Here is a 21,692-nt window from a genome sequence, read left to right on the forward strand (position 1 = left end):
CTGAAGCACAAATGTTAATATTAATGTCACACTATTATTTTTTTTTTATTTTTATTTTTTTCAGGAACACTTTAGAAACCCCAAAAAAAAAAAAAAAATAGATTTTTGCAGGGAGAATTTAGAAAACAAATGTAACAAACTATATGCTTTCTATGGGCCACTGAGTGAGAGATGACGCACACAGGAATCAGGAGTGGCACACAAGCCCAGAGGCCAATATTTTTCTACCAATGATTGATGGAGTTATTTTCTCTGGTAGATTTTGGAACCCAAATCAAGGAAAAAAAATATAGGCTTTCTATGGACCACAATTGGAGAGAGAGAGAGAGAGAGAGAGAGAGAGATGGCACACCCAGGAGTCAAGACTGGCACACAAGCAGAAAGGCCAATATTAATCTCCCATTTTTTTGGGGGGTTTGTTTTTTTTTTTTTTTTTTTTTTCAGGGAGACTTTAGAAAAAAAAATAATAAAAAAAATATGATTTTATCAGGAAGAATTTAGAAACCAAATAAAATAAAATGATTTTTTCAGGGAGAATTTATAAAACAAATAAAAACAAAAATAGGCGTTCTATGGCCCACTGACTGAGAGATGACGCACACAGGAGTCAGGAGTGGCACACAAGCCCAGAGGCCAATATTTTTCTACCAATGATTGATGTAGTTATTTTCTCTGGTAGATTTTGGAACCCAAATCAAGGAAAAAAAATATAGGCTTTCTATGGACCACAATTGGAGAGAGAGAGAGAGAGAGAGAGAGAGAGAGATGGCACACCCAGGAGTCAAGACTGGCACACAAGCAGAAAGGCCAATATTAATCTCCCACTGTTTTTTTTGGTTGTTTTTTTTTTTTTTTTCAGGGAGACTTTAGAAAAAAAAATAATAAAAAAAATATGATTTTATCAGGAAGAATTTAGAAACCAAATAAAATAAAATGATTTTTTCAGGAAGAATTTATAAAACAAATAAAACCAAAAATAGGCGTTCTATGGCCCACTGACTGAGAGATGACGCACACAGGAGTCAAGACTGGCACACAAGCAGAAAGGCCAATATTAATCTCCCACTGTTTTTTTTTTTTTTTTTTCAGGGAGACTTTAGAAAAAAAAATAATAAAAAAAATATGATTTTATCAGGAAGAATTTAGAAACCAAATAAAATAAAATGATTTTTTCAGGGAGAATTTATAAAACTAATAAAACAAAAAATAGGCGTTCTATGGCCCACTGAGTGAGAGATGACGCACACAGGAGTCAAGACTGGCACACAAGCAGAAAGGCCAATATTAATCCCCCACTGTTTTTTTTGTTTGTTTTTTTTTTTGTTTTGTTTTTTTCAGGGAGACTTTAGAAAAAAAAATAATAAAAAAAATATGATTTTATCAGGAAGAATTTAGAAACCAAATAAAATAAAATGATTTTTTCAGGGAGAATTTAGAAAACAAATAAAACCAAAAATAGGCGTTCTATGGCCCACTGACTGAGAGAGAGAGAGAGAGAGATGGCACGCTTAGTACTGGCACACAAGCCCAAAGGGCAATATTAATCTCCCTTTTTTTTTCAGGGAGAATTTCTAAAACCCCAAAAAAAAAAAAAAATAGGCTTTCTATGGCCCACTATTTGTGAGAGAGATGGGACGCTCAGGAGTGGCACAGATGGCACGCTCAGGACTGGCACAGAAGCCCAGAGGCCAATATTAATCTCCCTTTTTTTCAGGGAGAATTTATAAAACCAAAAAAAAAATTAAATAGGCTTTCTATGGCCCACTATTTGTGAGAGAGATGGCACGCTCAGGACTGGCACAGATGGCACGCTCACAACTGGCACACAAGCCCAGAGGCCAATATTAATCTCCCTTTTTTCAGGGAAAATTTATAAAACCAAAAAAAAAATTAAATAGGCTTTCTATGGCCCACTATTTGTGAGAGAGATGGCACGCTCACAACTGGCACAGATGGCACGCTCACAACTGGCACACAAGCCCAGAGGCCAATATTAATCTCCCTTTTTTCAGGGAAAATTTATAAAACCAAAAAAAAAATTAAATAGGCTTTCTATGGCCCACTATTTGTGAGAGAGATGGCACGCTCAGGACTGGCACAGATGGCACGCTCACAACTGGCACACAACCCCAGAGGCCAATATTAATCTCCCTTTTTTTCAGGGAGAATTTATAAAACCAAAAAAAAAAATTAAATAGGCTTTCTATGGCCCACTATTTGTGAGAGAGATGGCACGCTCAGGGCTGGCACAGATGGCACGCTCACAACTGGCACACAAGCCCAGAGGCCAATATTAATCTCCCTTTTTTCAGGGAAAATTTATAAAACCCAAAAAAAAATTAAATAGGCTTTCTATGGCCCACTATTTGTGAGAGAGATGGCACACTCAGGACTGGCACACAAGCCCAAAGGCTAATATTAATCTCCCACTGTATTTTTATCAGGGAGAATTTATACACCCCACAAAAAAAAATACAGAAAAATGAAAAGGCTTTCTATGGCCCACTATGTGAGAGAGATGGCACACACAGGGATGGCACTCTAGCAGAAATGCCAAATTGCCAATCTTAATCTCCCACCAAAAAAAAAAAAAAACAGGGAATGTCCTACAATTACTATCTCCCTGCCTGCAGTAATCTCAGCCAGGTATGGCAGGCAGCAATAAGGAGTGGACTGATGCACAAATCAAATAAAAAGTGTGGACAAACAAAAAAGATAGCTGTGCAGAAAGGAAGGAACAAGAGGATTTGTGCTTTGAAAAAAGCAGTTGGTTTGCACAGCGGCGTACACACAGCAATGCAGCTATCAGGGAGCCTTCTAGGGCAGCCCAATGAGCTACAGCGCTGAGGGGGAAAAAAAAAAAAAAAACTTCCACTGTCCCTGCACACCGAGGGTGGTGTTGGACAGTGCAAATCGCTGCAGCACAAGCGGTTTTGTGGTTAATGGACCCTGCCTAACGCTATCCCTGCTTCTGACAAAGCGGCAGCAACCTCTCCCTAAGCTCAGATCAGCAGCAGTAAGATGGCGGTCGGCGGGAACGCCTCTTTATAGCCCCTGTGACGTCGCAGACAGCAAGCCAATCACTGCAATGCCCTTCTCAAAGATGGTGGGGACCAGGACCTATGTCATCACGCTGCCCACACTCTGCGTTTACCTTCATTGGCTGAGAAATGGCGCTTTTCGCGTCATTGAAACGCGACTTTGGCGCGAAAGTCGCGTACCGCATGGCCGACCCCGCACAGGGGTCGGATCGGGTTTCATGAAACCCCGACTTAGCCAAAAGTCGGCGACTTTTGAAAATGTTCGACCCGTTTCGCTCAACCCTATCACCTACCATCGAAACCTTCAAAAAGAACTTGAAGACCTACCTCTTCCGGCAAGCCTACAACCTGCAGTAATCACCGATCGACCAAAGCACTGCACGACCAGATCTATCCTTACCTACTGTATCCTCACCCATCCCTTGTAGATTGTGAGCCTTCGTGGGCAGGGTCCTGTCTCCTCCTGTACCAGTTGTGACTTGTATTGTTCAAGATTATTGTACCTGTTTTTATTATGTATACACCTCACCACATAAAACGCCATGGAATAAATGGCGCTACAGTAAATAATAATAATAATTTATTGCTTGGATATTCAGAGACATGTTGTCAGAAGTTTATGGAAAAAAACAACCATTTACTTTTTTTCTCAAAAAAAATATATAAAGAGAGAATAATCAGACAAACTGAACATTTGCAGTGGTCTCTTAATTTTTGCCAGAGCTGTATATAGAGCATGTTTCATTACTCATACTATTAGTCTGTGTAAGGCTGAAACCAGAAGAATTGTGTATAGCATATTGGAGCACAATCAAAAAAATTATAATATTAGAATATATAGAGATTGAGAGTAGAAATTTGGGCCCCCAATGAAGCCAACGCGAAACGCGCATTGGGGCTGCGCACACGGTGTCCTCCAGTGTAGATCATGGATAAGAGGAGCTGTTAGCATTTATTAGTATTCACTTGTTCCCTTAAAGTGGTATACACATGTGTTTAATTTGGATTAAATACTATGCATTTACATGATGTTGCAGTCATCTGTAGGGCTTACAAAGTCAGAGGAAATGCAGCCCTTGTTCAATTTTAGAAGAGTCAGCCTGTCTGCATTTTCCGTTGACAGCCATGTGCCCCTATCCATTATGATTGCATCTGCCGAACTAAAAGCCCGCTCAGACAACAGACTTGCAGCAGTGCATGGCAGCACCTCCAAGGCATACAAGGAGAGGTCGTGCCAAGTGTGCAAGCTTGGACAGCCAATATTTAAAGTGCACTGAGGAATCAGGAAGTACGCTTGTATAGTCACTTAAATAGTCCTTCACCATCTTGGTCAACTTCTCCTTCCTTGTCATAATTATACTGACAGATAGACCTTGGTGATGTGACAGTTTAAATAAAATGGCCAAGTTGGTGGACATTTTCCCCTCTCTGAGTTGCACCTGGCGTGCCAAGAGCGTTGTTTGAGGGTAAACTTTTTAGAAAGTCTTCCACAATGGCCCTTTGGCATGCATGCACTGAAAATGGATTGTCTGCTTCTGACATGATAGCAGCAAGAAGAGTGGGCAGTTTTACCATCTGAGAAAATAAAGAACCTCATCCACAACTACCACAAAAGATTTCAAGCTGTTACTGATGTTAGAGGGGGAAATACACATTAATAAGAAATGGGGAAATTGAGCTTTTGATCAGGGTCATTTGAATGTTTTGAGTTGTTGTTATGATTTAAAAAGAGAAAACACAGTAGTTTGACAATAAATGGCTTCACCCATCCACTAACCATGAGTGGAGAAAAAGTTTTGATGTTATCATTCATATTCTCTGAAAAAAAGATCAAGAAAGCAAAAATTCTGCCACGGTATGTAAACTTTTGAGCACAACTGTATATATATCTATGTATATACATATACAGTACAGACCAAAAGTTTGGACACACCTTCTCATTTAAAGATTTTTCTGTATTTTCATGACTATGAAAATTGTAAATTCACACTGAAGGCATCAAAACTATGAATTAACACATGTGGAATTATATACTTAACAAAAAAGTGTGAAACACCTGAAAATATGTCTTATATTCTAGGTTCTTCAAAGTAGCCACCTTTTGCTTTGATGTCTGCTTTGCACACTCTTTGCATTCTCTTGATGAGCTTCAAGAGGTAGTCACCAGGAATGGTTTTCACTTCACAGGTGTGCCCTGTGAGGTTTAATAAGTGAGATTTCTTGCCTTATAAATGGGGTTGGGACCATCAGTTGTGTTGTGCAGAAGTCTGGTGGATACACAGCTGATAGTCCTACTGAATAGACTGTTAGAATTTGTATTATGGCAAGAAAAAAGCAGCTAAGTAAAGAAAAACGAGTGGCCATCATTACTTTAAGAAATGAAGGTCAGTTAGTCCGAAAAATTGGGAAAACTTTGAAAATGTCCCCAAGTGCAGTTGCAAAAACCATCAAGCGCTACAAAGAAACTGGCTCACATGAGGACCGCCCCAGGAAAGGAAGACCAAGAGTCTCCTCTGCTTCTGAGGATAAGTTTATCTGAGTCACCAGCCTCAGAAATAGCAGGTTAACAGCAGCTCAGACTAGAGACCAGGTCAATGCCACACAGAGTTCTAGCAGCAGACACATCTCTACAACAACGGATAAGAGGAGACTTTGTGCAGCAGGCCTTCATGGTAAAATAGCTGCTAGGAAACCACTACTGACAGGCAACAAACAGAAGAGACTTGTTTGGGCTAAAGAACAAGCAATGGACATTAGACCAGTGGAAACCTGTGCTTTGGTCTGATAAGTCCTAATTTGAGATCTTTGGTTCCAACTATCGTGTCTTTTTGCGACGCAGAAAAGGTGAACGGATGGACTCTACATGCCTCGTTCCCACCGTGAAGCATGGAGGAGGAGGTGTGATTGTGTGGGGGTGCTTTGCTGGTGACACTGTTGCTGATTTATTCAAAATTGAAGGCATACTGAACCAGCATGGCTACCACAGCATCTTGCAGCGGCATGCTGTTCCATCCGGTTTGCGTTTAGTTGGACTATCATATATTTTTCAACAGGACAATGACCCCAAACACACCTCCAGGCTGTGTAAGGGCTATTTGACCAAGAAGGAGAGTGATGGGGTGCTACGCCAGATGACCTGGCCTCCATAGTCACCAGACCTGAACCTAATCGAGATGGTTTGCAGTGAGCTGAACCGCAGCGTGAAGGCAAAAGGGCCAACAAATGCTAAGCATTTCTGGGAATGCCTTCAAGATTGTTGGAAGACCATTCCCGGTGACTACCTCTTGAAGCTCATCAAGAGAATGCCAAGAGTGTGCAAAGCAGTCATCAAAGCAAAAGGTGGCTACTTTGAAGAACCTAGAATATAAGACATATTTTCAGGTGTTTCACACTTTTGTGTTAAGCATATAATTCCACATGTGTTAATTCATAGTTTTGATGCCTTCAGTGTGAATTTACAATTTTCATAGTCATGAAAATACAGAAAAATCTTTAAATGAGAAGGTGTGTCCAAAATGTTGGTCTGTACTGTACATGTTTATATAGACTGTGTGCACAATTATTAGTCATGTATTTTAAATATATCATCATTTTTATGCAGCTTTTCCAACTCCAAGCTGTAATCATGGTGGGTGTGAACCAACTGCGCCATGTATTGGGCTTTCCCAAGAGGAAAAAGCAAAGACAAAGGGCAAGGGGCAAAGACAAAAATGTGGTCAGAAGGTCCGCGGTCGGGGCAGGTAGCATAGAGTCAGAATACATATCCGAAGTTAGGAGCGGACAGGTCAGACTGGATGGGTAGGCAAGTTGGGTCAGTAACACAAGAAACATTAACACATAAGCACATACTGTTTATTAGAAGGACAAACAAGCTAGGAAACAACTTTTGGGCAAAGATTGCTAAGAGGAGCTGCCAGATATAGAGCCTAGTGACACGGTATTGGCCAGGGAGCCTAATCTCTGCAGGGCACATCAGGGTTAAATTTCTGCAGAAACCAGCCACACACCACTAAGGCAAAAGGAAACCACCAAAGATGCAGCAGAGCTGCAAGAGGCAAAACACAGCGAGCTATGTGATTACCACTGTGAGTAGGGCAACGCTGAGGAGGCATACAAGGTGACAGAATTGGTGGTGCTTATTGGATGAAGCAGATCAGGTGATGTGTATTTGTGTAATTATGGAGGGTGCAGCCTAAGGATACAACAGCCTTTCTCAAGGTGTGCAAAATTATTAGTCAGCTTGTTTTCCTCAGGCATAAATGGGTCAATAAAAAAAGATTTATCTGACTCAAACGTCAAGAATTGTTGTTAAAAGTCTCACAGAGAGATCCACTTTTCTTGAAACTGCTAAGATATTGCTTCGTTATCATAAATCAATCAAAAGTTTTGTTGCAACTAGTCAGCAGAGTTCAGATGTTTCAGAGGTTTTATGGACTGAAGAGATGAGAGTGACTCTTCACGTGTCAGATGGATGGGCCTGTGGCTGAATCAGTAATGGGTAAAGATCTCGACTTCTACTCAGACACCAGCAAGGTCTAGGAGGGGTACTGCTATGGGCTGGTATTATTAAAGATGAGATACATGAACCTTTTCTGATTATAGATGGACCCAAAATCACATGCCAAACCCACTGTCAGTTTTTAGACACTTTCTACAAGCAATGGTACAGGAAAAAGTCTGCAACTTTCAAGAAAACCATGATTTTTATGCTGGACTATGCTCCATCGCAACATTGAAGTCTCCACTGATTGGCTGCTAGTAAAGGCCTTAAAGGTGAAAGAATAATGACCTGGCTCCTTTGTCTCCTGAGCTAATCCTTATTGAGAACTTGTGGACCCTTCTTAAATGGGAAATGTACTAGGAAGGAAAACAGTCACCTCTCTGAGCAGTGTCTGGGAAGCTGTGGTTGGTGCTGCCCAAGAAAGTTGATTATCAACAGATTAAGAAAATAACAGACTCCATGGATGGAAGGCTTATGGCTATTACTGAAGGGATGTGTGTTGAGCGATACCTTCCGATATTTGCAAGTATCGGTATCAGCCGATACCGTCAAAATATCGTATCTCGCCGATACCGAGTTCCGATACCAATACAAGTCAATGGGACACAAATATCAGAATGTATCCTGCATGGTTCCCAGGGTCTGAAATAGAGGAAACTCTCCTTCAGGCCCTGGGATCCATATTAATGTAAAAAATAAAGAATAAAAATAAAAAATATGGCTATACTCACCCCTCCGAAGAACCCTGGCTGTCACCGCTGCAAGCGTCCGCCTCCGTCCTTAAGAATGCTGTGAGTGAGGATGAAGAGGATGTAGAGGATGAAGATGGCACACCTAAGGATGAAGCAATACCAGCAAGCAAAAAAGAAAAGGGCACACAGCAACAAGTGACAGCAAAATGTACAGCCAAGAAGCAACGAAGAGTGGTGGTGGTGGGAGACTCACTACTGAGAGGCACAGAAGCAGCCATCTGCAGACCGGACATAACTGCAAGAGAAGTATGCTGCCTTCCAGGTGCGATGATCAAGGATGTGACCGATAGGATACCAAAGCTCTTCAGCTCCAAGGACGTCCACCCATTTCTTCTGATACATGTTGGCACCAATGACACGGCAAGGAAGGACCTACCGACAATCTGCAAGGACTTTGAAGAGTTGGGGAAGAAAGTAAAAGAACTGGATGCACAGGTAGTTTTTTCTTCTATCCTTCCAGTAGATGGGCATGGCACCAGGAGATGGAACAGGATCCTTGATGCAAACAACTGGCTAAGACGATGGTGCAGACAACAAGGATTTGGATTCCTGGACCACGGTGTGAATTACTGGTATGATGGACTCCTCGCCAGAGACGGACTACACCTCAACAAACCTGGGAAACACACATTCGCCAGAAGACTCGCTACACTCATCAGGAGGGCGTTAAACTAGAAGAAGGGGGGACGGGAAGAAAAACATTAGACTCGAACAAAGACGACCCAGGAAAACATACTCAGAAGGGAGGTAAGAACATTTCTAAAACAATCCACAGTGAGGAGATTGGAACAAAACAAAATCCTCTAAACTGCATGCTCGCAAACGCCAGAAGCCTGACAAACAAGATGGAAGAACTAGAAGCAGAAATATCTACAGGTAACTTTGACATAGTGGGAATAACCGAGACATGGTTAGATGAAAGCTATGACTGGGCAGTTAACTTACAGGGTTACAGTCTGTTTAGAAAGGATCGTAAAAATCGGAGAGGAGGAGGGGTTTGTCTCTATGTAAAGTCTTGTCTAAAGTCCACTTTAAGGGAGGATATTAGCGAAGGGAATGAGGATGTCGAGTCCATATGGGTTGAAATTCATGGAGGGAAAAATGGTAACAAAATTCTCATTGGGGTCTGTTACAAACCCCCAAATATAACAGAAAGCATGGAAAGTCTACTTCTAAAGCAGATAGATGAAGCTGCAACCCATAATGAGGTCCTGGTTATGGGGGACTTTAACTACCCGGATATTAACTGGGAAACAGAAACCTGTGAAACCCATAAAGGCAACAGGTTTCTGCTAATAACCAAGAAAAATTATCTTTCACAATTGGTGCAGAATCCAACCAGAGGAGCAGCACTTTTAGACCTAATACTATCTAATAGACCTGACAGAATAACAAATCTGCAGGTGGTTGGGCATTTAGGAAATAGCGACCACAATATTGTGCAGTTTCACCTGTCTTTCACTAGGGGGACTTGTCAGGGAGTCACAAAAACATTGAACTTTAGGAAGGCAAAGTTTGAACAGCTTAGAGATGCCCTTAATCTGGTAGACTGGGACAATATCCTCAGAAATGAGAATACAGATAATAAATGGGAAATGTTTAAGAACATCCTAAATAGGCAGTGTAAGCGGTTTATACCTTGTGGGAATAAAAGGACTAGAAATAGGAAAAACCCAATGTGGCTAAACAAAGAAGTAAGACAGGCAATTAACAGTAAAAAGAAAGCATTTGCACTACTAAAGCAGGATGGCACCATTGAAGCTCTAAAAAACTATAGGGAGAAAAATACTTTATCTAAAAAACTAATTAAAGCTGCCAAAAAGGAAACAGAGAAGCACATTGCTAAGGAGAGTAAAACTAATCCCAAACTGTTCTTCAACTATATCAATAGTAAAAGAATAAAAACTGAAAATGTAGGCCCCTTAAAAAATAGTGAGGAAAGAATGGTTGTAGATGACGAGGAAAAAGCTAACATATTAAACACCTTCTTCTCCACGGTATTCACGGTGGAAAATTAAATGCTAGGTGAAATCCCAAGAAACAATGAAACCCCTATATTAAGGGTCACCAATCTAACCCAAGAACAGGTGCGAAACCGGCTAAATAAGATTAAAATAGATAAATCTCCGGGTCCGGATGGCATACACCCACGAGTACTAAGAGAACTAAGTAATGTAATAGATAAACCATTATTTCTTATTTTTAGTGACTCTATAGCGACAGGGTCTGTTCCACAGGACTGGCGCATAGCAAATGTGGTGCCAATATTCAAAAAGGGCTCTAAAAGTGAACCTGGAAATTATAGGCCAGTAAGTCTAACCTCTATTGTTGGTAAAATATTTGAAGGGTTTCTGAGGGATGTTATTCTGGATTATCTCAATGAGAATAACTGTTTAACTCCATATCAGCATGGGTTTATGAGAAATCGCTCCTGTCAAACCAATCTAATCAGTTTTTATGAAGAGGTAAGCTATAGACTGGACCACGGTGAGTCATTGGACGTGGTATATCTCGATTTTTCCAAAGCGTTTGATACCGTGCCGCACAAGAGGTTGGTACACAAAATGAGAATGCTTGGTCTGGGGGAAAATGTGTGTAAATGGGTTAGTAACTGGCTTAGTGATAGAAAGCAGAGGGTGGTTATAAATGGTATAGTCTCTAACTGGGTCGCTGTGACCAGTGGGGTACCGCAGGGGTCAGTATTGGGACCTGTTCTCTTCAACATATTCATTAATGATCTGGTAGAAGGTTTACACAGTAAAATATCGATATTTGCAGATGATACAAAACTATGTAAAGCAGTTAATACAAGAGAAGATAGTATTCTGCTACAGATGGATCTGGATAAGTTGGAAACTTGGGCTGAAAGGTGGCAGATGAGGTTTAACAATGATAAATGTAAGGTTATACACATGGGAAGAAGGAATCAATGTCACCATTACACACTGAATGGGAAACCACTGCGTAAATCTGACAGGGAGAAGGACTTGGGGATCCTAGTTAATGATAAACTTACCTGGAGCAGCCAGTGCCAGGCAGCAGCTGCCAAGGCAAACAGGATCATGGGGTGCATTAAAAGAGGTCTGGATACACATGATGAGAGCATTATACTGCCTCTGTACAAATCCCTAGTTAGACCGCACATGGAGTACTGTGTCCAGTTTTGGGCACCGGTGCTCAGGAAGGATATAATGGAACTAGAGAGAGTACAAAGGAGGGCAACAAAATTAATAAAGGGGATGGGAGAACTACAATACCCAGATAGATTAGCGAAATTAGGATTATTTAGTCTAGAAAAAAGACGACTGAGGGGCGATCTAATAACCATGTATAAGTATATAAGGGGACAATACAAATATCTCGCTGAGGATCTGTTTATACCAAGGAAGGTGACGGGCACAAGGGGGCATTCTTTGCGTCTGGAGGAGAGAAGGTTTTTCCACCAACATAGAAGAGGATTCTTTACTGTTAGGGCAGTGAGAATCTGGAATTGCTTGCCTGAGGAGGTGGTGATGGCGAACTCAGTCGAGGGGTTCAAGAGAGGCCTGGATGTCTTCCTGGAGCAGAACAATATTGTATCATACAATTATTAGGTTCTGTAGAAGGACGTAGATCTGGGGATTTATTATGATGGAATATAGGCTGAACTGGATGGACAAATGTCTTTTTTCGGCCTTACTAACTATGTTACTATGTTACTATGAAGGACCTTCGATGACATCGCGGTCAGGTGAGCGGTCACCTGACCGCTCACGTGACCGGTCACCTGACCGCGACGTCATCGAAGGTCCTTCACTCACAGCATTCTTAAGGACGGAGGCGGACGCTTGCAGCGGTGACAGCCAGGGTTCTTCGGAGGGGTGAATATAGCCATTTTTTTTTTTTTTATTCTTTATTTTTTACATTAATATGGATCCCAGGGCCTGAAGGAGAGTTTCCTCTCCTCCAGACCCTTTGAACCATACGCACCGCACACTCCGATACCGATTTCCGATATCACAAAAATATCGGATCTCGGTATCGGAATTCCGATACAGCAAGTATCGGCCGATACCCGATACTTGCAGTATCGGAATGCTCAACACTAGTGGCTATATTGGTCACTGATGATTTTTTTAAAATATCAGAAGTGTATTTCTGTTTATGTTGAGTTGTTTAGTTATTATTCTTCCTTTAACAGATAAAAATAAACAACTGAAATTGGAAAGGTTTTTCCAATTTAGTTGCAAAATAATTCTGCACAATAATAGTTGTCCAATAATTTTGCACGTATAGATATTCTCCTAAGAAACACAAAACCATACTTCTGCTTTCTTAAATGTTTCAGGTTTATTATTGTTTTGATTGACTGACAGCATTGGCGATGTTCAAGAATAAAATTAGTCAGCAAAAATACAAATCACAATAATTTTATTTAAATAGAACAAACATATTCAGCAGCACTGTACAAACAATTTGCCTAATAACTGTCCACATATTGCTTACAATAGTAGAGTGGTAAGTTAAAGACAACCCTTTACATTGAAAATGCAGTAGTCTAATCTGTAGGCATCTGTAGGCATCATGGTAGGGTCTGTTGTTGAGATTGACATCCTCTCAGTCATTAAGACCACCTACTTGACTGAAAAGCCCAGAATATGCAGAGAATTAATCACAGGTTATAATGAATCTTTTGGCATAAAACTGCTCTATGCAATGCCGCCTGCAGATTGCCCTACAAGTTCCTTTAAGGAGTATTCAGACAACTTTCGATAATGCGTCCAGTTCCATGTTTCACACATTTATTATTGAGGCATTTATAGTACTTGTTATATCGGAGTATACTGGGGCGCAGATAAGTGTACCTATGGAAACAAAGAAGTTCTGGAGAAAGGGAGCACATGTTGCCATGTAACTCTGGGACTAATGTGTGCTGATTATTATCACCATGGTTAGCACACACTACTGTTCCCACTAACACAAGAGGATACAAGTAGCTTTCACATCAAGATCAGGCACTTCACTGAAGGAGCTAATAGCCCAGGTTTAACGTGGACAGCGTAAATACGATGTTACACCAGGTCCTACAGTTAGCAGGTGTCTTAGCTGAATGCATCTGCAGCACTAATGTGCCACTTTTAATAAGCATTAATTCACATTTCTGTCTCAGTCCCTGAGGCTGAGGATATTGAACATTTATTCATGACTGGTGGCACTAATAATCAACCATCTATATTAATTGATTGTTTCTCTGTTTTCTTTCCCGTTATCATTAGCTGTCTTCTATACACAAATCTCAGAATGCAACATATCACTAATAATTTCTTTCATCAAAACATTACATCCATAAACAAAGCACAAAACGTACATACACTGCGAACACATGAAAAGCCAACGGTCTACAGACAATAGAGATAAGCGTGACTCTTATTCATATATTGCTCATCGCGTGCATATCATATACAGTTAGTAGGAGATCTGTCATCACACACTATCACATACAATATACGGTATATATTTCATCTTCTGCAATGAAATATACAGAGATCGGTTAGAATAGATAATCTCATGGCAGAGCTGAGTTTGCCAGATGTAGCTGAAATTGGTAAAACTCATCATGATACTGTATTATAAGACTCTATCTAGATTTAAGAAGTAACATATCTAAAGGAAACAAATATGATATATATATAATTTTCCTGTAATTCATTTGCGTAGTAGTAAAGACAGGGAATGATATGTGGGAATTACCTGTTCCAGGCTGTTTTGGAGACGTTGAATGTGATGCTCTTGATGGAGATGCGCTTGTCACTCTGTGGCTCCTCTCCTGACACCCTATAGACAAGAGATGATCCCCTGCTGAAGTCTACGTTACACTCTCAGGCACATCAAGCTTAGTCCCATTTCACCTGTAATCTATGTCTGTGCAAAGCTCCTTTTTCAGTTGTTACTTTCCTGCTCTGTCTCTCAGCTTCTCCTTTACCTATGCTACCCTCATGGTAACACTTTTCTCTGCTTGTGGTTCACAGCCCCTCCTCTCTACTTTGCATCTCTCTTTTCCCCCCTCTCTCCTTCTTTCTTCAGATTTCTATCTGAAGCAGGGCTCTGGTCTGAGACATCCCTCTGATGATAGGATGTATCACACTATGACATCTGCTTGCCAAGTGCAGAGAAAAGCCAAAAGGCATGGAATAGGTCCAGATCATGTTTCTTTTTTTTTTCTTCATTTTAAATGTAAAATTGTATTAGAACTGCAATATTTGTGTATAATGTCCACATGTGCGTATGCATGTGTGTGATTGTGCACATGTATGTGTACACATAAAAATATGCGTATATGTGCATACGTATGTGTATATGTGTTTGTGCGTGTACACATACAAATACGTACGCGTGTACATGTGTGACTACATGTGTATGTATGTGTATAAAAAATAAGCTGAGGATCGAGTTTGAACAAATTTTTCTGAAATTAGTGGTTTCATGCGAATTCGAACATTTTGAGATTTGATTCGCGGTTCATAAAAAACAAAAAATCTTGTCTGGCACAATTTCCAACACTGATAAAGCATAAAAGAGCAGGCAAATATCATTTTTAGTGATGAGCGAATATACTCGTTACTCGAGATTTCCCGAGCACGCTCCGAGTATTTTTTAGTGCTCGGAAATTTAGTTTTTATTGCCGCAGCTGAATGATTTACATCTGTTAGCCGGCGTAAGTACATGTGGGGGTTGCCTGGTTGCTAGGGAATCCCCACATGTAATCAAGCTGGCTAACAGATGTAAATCATTCAGCTGCGGCAATAAAAACTAAATTTCCGAGCACTAAAAAATACTCGGAGGACACCCGAGTGTGCTCAGGAAATCTCGAGTAACGAGTATATTCACTCATCACTAGTGTTGAGCATTCCGATACCGCAAGTATCGGGTATCGGCAGATATTTGCGGTATCGGAATTCCGATACCGAGTTCCGATATTTTTGTGATATCAGGAATCGGTATCGGGATTAAGATTCATGTGTAAAATAAAGAATAAAAAAAAAAATATTGATATACTTACCCTCGGACGCGCCCTGGTTGTCACCGCTGCAACCGCCATGCTTCCGTTCCTAAGAATGAGCGCGTTAAGGACATTCGATGACGTCGCGGCTTGTGATTGGTCGCTGAGCGGTCATGTGACCGCTCAGGCGACCAATCACAAGCCGCCACGTCATCGAAGGTCATTAACGCGCTCATTCCTAAGAGATCAGAGGGCCATCAGAGATCAGCAGTTCTCAGCGGAGCACAGTTTGCCAACAGGGTCATTTTCATCTCCAGACTCTCTAAGTCTCTCTCTACTAATGATCATTGTAGGGTCCTCTCCTTCTCACTTACATAGAATGTAAGCTCTTATGGTCAGAAGGCTCCTCTCTCTTTACTGTAGAATGTAAGATCTTACGGTCAGCTGGGTGCAATCTCTCCTGTAGGGTGTATGCTCTTATGGTCAGCTTGGTCCAATGTCTCCTGTAGAGTATAAGCTCTTATGGTCAGCTGGGTCCAATCTCTTCTGTAGAGTATAAGCTCTTATGGTCATATGGTCAGCTGGGTCCAATGTCTCCTGTAGAGTATAAGCTCTTATGGTCAGCTGGGTCCAATCTCTCCTGTAGAGTATAAGCTCTTATGAACATATGGTCAGCTGGGTCCAATGCCTCCTGTAGAGTATAAGCTCTTATGGTCAGTTGGGTCCAATCTCTCCTGTAGAATATAAGCTCTTATGGTCATAAGGTCAGCTTGGTCCAATGTCTCCTGTAGAGTATAAGCTCTTATGGTCAGCTGGGTCCAATCTCTCCTGTAGAGTATAAGCTCTTATGGTCCTATGGTCAGCTGGGTCCAATGTCTCCTGTAGAGTATAAGCTCTTATGGTCAGCTTGGTCCAATGTCTCCTGTAGAGTATAAGCTCTTATGGTCAGCTGGGTCCAATCTCTCCTGTAGAGTATAAGCTCTTATGAACATATGGTCTGCTGGGTCCAATCTCTCCTGTAGAGTATAAGCTCCTGTGGTCATATGGTCACCTGAGTCCAATATCTCCTGTAGAGTATAAGCTCTTATGGTCAGCTGGGTCCTGTCTCTCTCTCGCCTGTAAAGTGTAAGCTCTTGGTAAGCGAGGTCCTCTCTTTACTCTCATCCATGTGTATAGTAAGAGCAATTACAAGTTCTCCAGTATTAAAATCCACTAATGTGGAAAACACCAGGGATTCAAGCTTGAGGAGGATTATTTGCATATTCCAGGTGCCTTCTGGGAAAAGCGAAGAGTCTCCCTCAGCAAGAAGATCGTTGGGTACAGCCGGGACCAGCTGCTTGGAAAGCATCACCAAACCAGGGATTCAAGCTTGAGGAGGATAATTTGCATATTCCAGGTGCCTTCTGGGAAAAGCGAAGAGTCTCCCTGAGCAAGAAGATCGTTGGGTACAGCCGGGACCAGCTGCTTGGAAAGCATCACCAAAACAGGGATTCAAGCTTGAGGAGGATAATTTGCATATTCCAGGTGCCTTCTGGGAAAAGCGAAGAGTCTCCCTCAGCAAGAAGATCGTTGGGTACAGCCGGGACCAGCTGCTTGGAAAGCATCACCAAACCGCGCGCTGAATTTTTGCCTGTAGGACATTATTGCAAGAAAGCTTGGCTGAGTAGATTACACAAGAAGGAAAACACACAGCAAGTCAGCAGGATCTAGGAGCAACATGGCAGATGTGACAACCTACATGGTGAGCTGCAGCATGTGCTACATGTTCAAAGATCGACCAGAAGAAGAATCCAATTTCACCTGTCAGAAGTGTAGACTTATGGCCCTTTTAGAAGAAAAGGTGCGGGATCTGGAAGAAAGAATAGCAACTTTGAAACTCATCAAAGAGAATGAAGACTTCCTAGACAGAACAGAAGCATCTCTACTGGTCACAGAAGGTGAAAAAAGTGTCAGAGAACCTCCAAAAGCAGATGAGTGGAAGCATGTGACCAAAAGAAGCAAGAAGACCATGGAGAAAACACCAACCACACAACTGAAGAACCGATATCAAATCTTTGTTGAGGATGAAGATGGCACACCTAAGGATGAAGCAATACCAGCAAGCAAAAAAGAAAAGGGCACACAGCAACAAGTGACAGCAAAAAGTACAGCCAAGAAGCAACGAAGAGTGGTGGTGGTGGGAGACTCACTACTGAGAGGCACAGAAGCAGCCATATGCAGACCGGACATAACCGCAAGAGAAGTATGCTGCCTTCCAGGTGCGATGATCAAGGATGTGACCGATAGGATACCAAAGCTCTTCAGCTCCAAGGACGTCCACCCATTTCTTCTGATACATGTTGGCACCAATGACACGGCAAGGAAGGACCTACCGACAATCTGCAAGGACTTTGAAGAGTTGGGGAAGAAAGTAAAGGAACTGGATGCACAGGTAGTTTTTTCTTCTATCCTTCCAGTAGACGGGCATGGAACCAGGAGATGGAACAGGATCCTTGAGGCGAACAACTGGCTAAGACGATGGTGCAGACAACAAGGATTCGGATTCCTGGACCACGGTGTGAATTACTTGTACGATGGACTCCTCGCCAGAGACGGACTACACCTCAACAAACCTGGGAAACACACATTCGCCAGAAGACTCGCTACACTCATCAGGAGGGCGTTAAACTAGAAGAAGAGGGGACGGGAAGAAAAACATTAGACTCGATCAAAGGAGACCCAGGAAAACATACTCAGAAGGGAGGTAAGAACATTTCTAAAACAATCCACAGCGAGGAGATTGGAACAAAACAAAATCCTCTAAACTGCATGCTCGCAAATGCCAGAAGCCTGACAAACAAGATGGAAGAACTAGAAGCAGAAATATCTACAGGTAACTTTGACATAGTGGGAATAACCGAGACATGGTTAGATGAAAGCTATGACTGGGCAGTTAACTTACAGGGTTACAGTCTGTTTAGAAAGGATCGTAAAAATCGGAGATGAGGAGGGGTTTGTCTCTATGTAAAGTCTTGTCTAAAGTCCACTTTAAGGGAGGATATTAGCGAAGGGAATGAGGATGTCGAGTCCATATGGGTCGAAATTCATGGAGGGAAAAATGGTAACAAAATTCTCATTGGGGTCTGTTACAAACCCCCAAATATAACAGAAACCATGGAAAGTCTACTTCTAAAGCAGATAGATGAAGCTGCAACCCATAATGAGGTCCTGGTTATGGGGGACTTTAACTACCCGGATATTAACTGGGAAACAGAAACCTGTGAAACCCATGAAGGCAACAGGTTTCTGCTAATAACCAAGAAAAATTATCTTTCACAATTGGTGCAGAATCCAACCAGAGGAGCAGCACTTTTAGACCTAATACTATCTAATAGACCTGACAGAATAACAAATCTCCAGGTGGTCGGGCATCTAGGAAATAGCGACCACAATATTGCACAGTTTCACCTGTCTTTCACTAGGGGGACTTGTCAGGGAGTCACAAAAACACTGAACTTTAGGAAGGCAAAGTTTGACCAGCTTAGAGATGCCCTTAATCTGGTAGACTGGGACAATATCCTCAGAAATAAGAATACAGATAATAAATGTAAAATGTTTAAGAACATCCTAAACAGGCACTGTAAGCAGTTTATACCTTGTGGGAATAAAAGGACTAGAAATAGGAAAAACCCAATGTGGCTAAACAAAGAAGTAAGACAGGCAATTAACAGTAAAAAGAAGACATTTGCACTACTAAAGCAGGATGGCACCATTGAAGCTCTAAAAAACTATAGGGAGAAAAATACATTATCTAAAAAACTAATTAAAGCTGCCAAAAAGGAAACAGAGAAGCACATTGCTAAGGAGAGTAAAACTAATCCCAAACTGTTCTTCAACTATATCAATAGTAAAAGAATAAAAACTGAAAATGTAGGCCCCTTAAAAAATAGTGAGGAAAGAATGGTTGTAGATGACGAGGAAAAAGCTAACATATTAAACACCTTCTTCTCCACTGTATTCATGGTGGAAAATGAAATGCTAGGTGAAATCCCAAGAAACAACGAAAACCCTATATTAAGGGTCACCAATCTAACCCAAGAAGAGGTGCGAAACCGGCTAAATAAGATTAAAATATATAAATCTCCGGGTCCGGATGGCATACACCCACGAGTACTAAGAGAACTAAGTAATATAATAGATAAACCATTATTTCTTATGTTTAGGGACTCTATAGCGACGGGGTCTGTTCCGCAGGACTGGCGCATAGCAAATGTGGTGCCAATATTCAAAAAGGGCTCTAAAAGTGAACCTGGAAATTATAGGCCAGTAAGTCTAACCTCTATTGTTGGTAAAATATTTGAAGGGTTTCTGAGGGATGTTATTCTGGATTATCTCAATGAGAATAACTGTTTAACTCCATATCAGCATGGGTTTATGAGAAATCGCTCCTGTCAAACCAATCTAATCAGTTTTTATGAAGAGGTAAGCTATAGGCTGGACCACGGTGAGTCATTGGACGTGGTATATCTCGATTTTTCCAAAGCGTTTGATACCGTGCCGCACAAGAGGTTGGTACACAAAATGAGAATGCTTGGTCTGGGGGAAAATGTGTGTAAATGGGTTAGTAACTGGCTTAGTGATAGAAAGCAGAGGGTGGTTATAAATGGTATAGTCTCTAACTGGGTCGCTGTGACCAGTGGGGTACCGCAGGGGTCGGTATTGGGACCTGTTCTATTCAACATATTCATTAATGATCTGATAGAAGGTTTACACAGTAAAATATCGATATTTGCAGATGATACAAAACTATGTAAAGCAGTTAATACAAGAGAAGATAGTATTCTGCTACAGATGGATCTGGATAAGTTGGAAACTTGGGCTGAAAGGTGGCAGATGAGGTTTAACAATGATAAATGTAAGGTTATACACATGGGAAGAAGGAATCAATATCACCATTACACACTGAACGGGAAACCACTGGGTAAATCTGACAGGGAGAAGGACTTGGGGATCCTAGTTAATGATAAAGTTACCTGGAGCAGCCAGTGCCAGGCAGCAGCTGCCAAGGCAAACAGGATCATGGGGTGCATTAAAAGAGGTCTGGATACACATGATGAGAGAATTATACGGCCTCTGTACAAATCCCTAGTTAGACCGCACATGGAGTACTGTGTCCAGTTTTGGGCACCGGTGCTCAGGAAGGATATAATGGAACTAGAGAGAGTACAAAGGAGGGCAACAAAATTAATAAAGGGGATGGGAGAACTACAATACCCAGATAGATTAGCGAAATTAGGATTATTTAGTCTAGAAAAAAGACGACTGAGGGGCGATCTAATAACCATGTATAAGTATATAAGGGGACAATACAAATATCTAGCTGAGGATCTGTTTATACCAAGGAAGGTGACGGGCACAAGGGGGCATTCTTTGCGTCTGGAGGAGAGAAGGTTTTTCCACCAACATAGAAGAGGATTCTTTACTGTTAGGGCAGTGAGAATCTGGAATTGCTTGCCTGAGGAGGTGGTGATGGCGAACTCAGTCGAGGGGTTCAAGAGAGGCCTGGATGTCTTCCTGGAGCAGAACAATATTGTATCATACAATTATTAGGTTCTGTAGAAGGACGTAGATCTGGGGATTTATTATGATGGAATATAGGCTGAACTGAATGGACAAATGTCTTTTTTCGGCCTTACTAACTATGTTACTATTTTACTATGTATTCACCACCATGTGTTTCTACATGTGTGTACTGTACATGTGCTTGTGTGTGTATTCCATGTGTGAATATGTGTGTACATGTATGAATTCCTGTGTCAGCACATGTTGAACAAAGATTTCAGCTGTTCATATTGCTTATGTCAAGAATTATTCTGAACTACAGCATAATAAAGACCCTTGGATTGTTACCTGTTGCTATAGCAGCATGGTAAACTACCATGCAGAAATCAAAGCAGTATTTTCCTTATAGTCGACCAATTCAATAACAATCTCCAAAACATGGAGAAGACCAGGGAATTAATAAATATCAATCAAGATGTTTAGGTTACATAGTTATCCTATATTTCATTCCCATATTGTTTGAGGGTGCTAAATTATTAAGTTAATTACTAACCTGTCAGTGACTGGACAGAACTCTTATTCTGACTCCATAACAAAGCTGCAAGTTTAGGCTGCCTCAGTATGAACCAGTATGAAGATTCCATAAAATTTATTTTTCAGCTGAATTCTTGAAGTTATGCACACATACAGTAGGTAAAAATACTTTGTCGAACCAGTGTTGCAAACACATGAGCTTCTAAGATAGCTAACAGACAGTAATTTAGGAAGAAGAATGAGGAATAAGGGAGGGGTTACAGACCTCAGAACTACATCACAGCTAGAGGGAAAGATGGAAAGAGGAAGGACAAGCTTCTAAAGAGGGACAAGCCTTAATGCAT

The 21,692-nt window shown here is 41.3% G+C and overlaps 1 protein-coding gene across 1 annotated transcript in view; it reads right to left on the minus strand.

Moving 5' to 3' along the window:
• OPRK1 (opioid receptor kappa 1) overlaps positions 1 to 14,296 on the minus strand; it is a 190,821-nt gene extending 176,525 nt beyond the window's left edge. Inside the window, exon 1 of the mRNA XM_069731340.1 lies at positions 14,025 to 14,296. The gene's annotated coding sequence lies outside the window, so the exon portion shown is untranslated. The remainder of the gene's footprint in view (positions 1 to 14,024) is intronic.
• Between the last annotated feature and the right edge of the window lie 7,396 nt (positions 14,297 to 21,692).

This window comes from Ranitomeya imitator, chromosome 6, assembly GCF_032444005.1.
Source record: "Ranitomeya imitator isolate aRanImi1 chromosome 6, aRanImi1.pri, whole genome shotgun sequence".
In the NCBI taxonomy this organism is placed as follows: domain Eukaryota; kingdom Metazoa; phylum Chordata; class Amphibia; order Anura; family Dendrobatidae; genus Ranitomeya; species Ranitomeya imitator.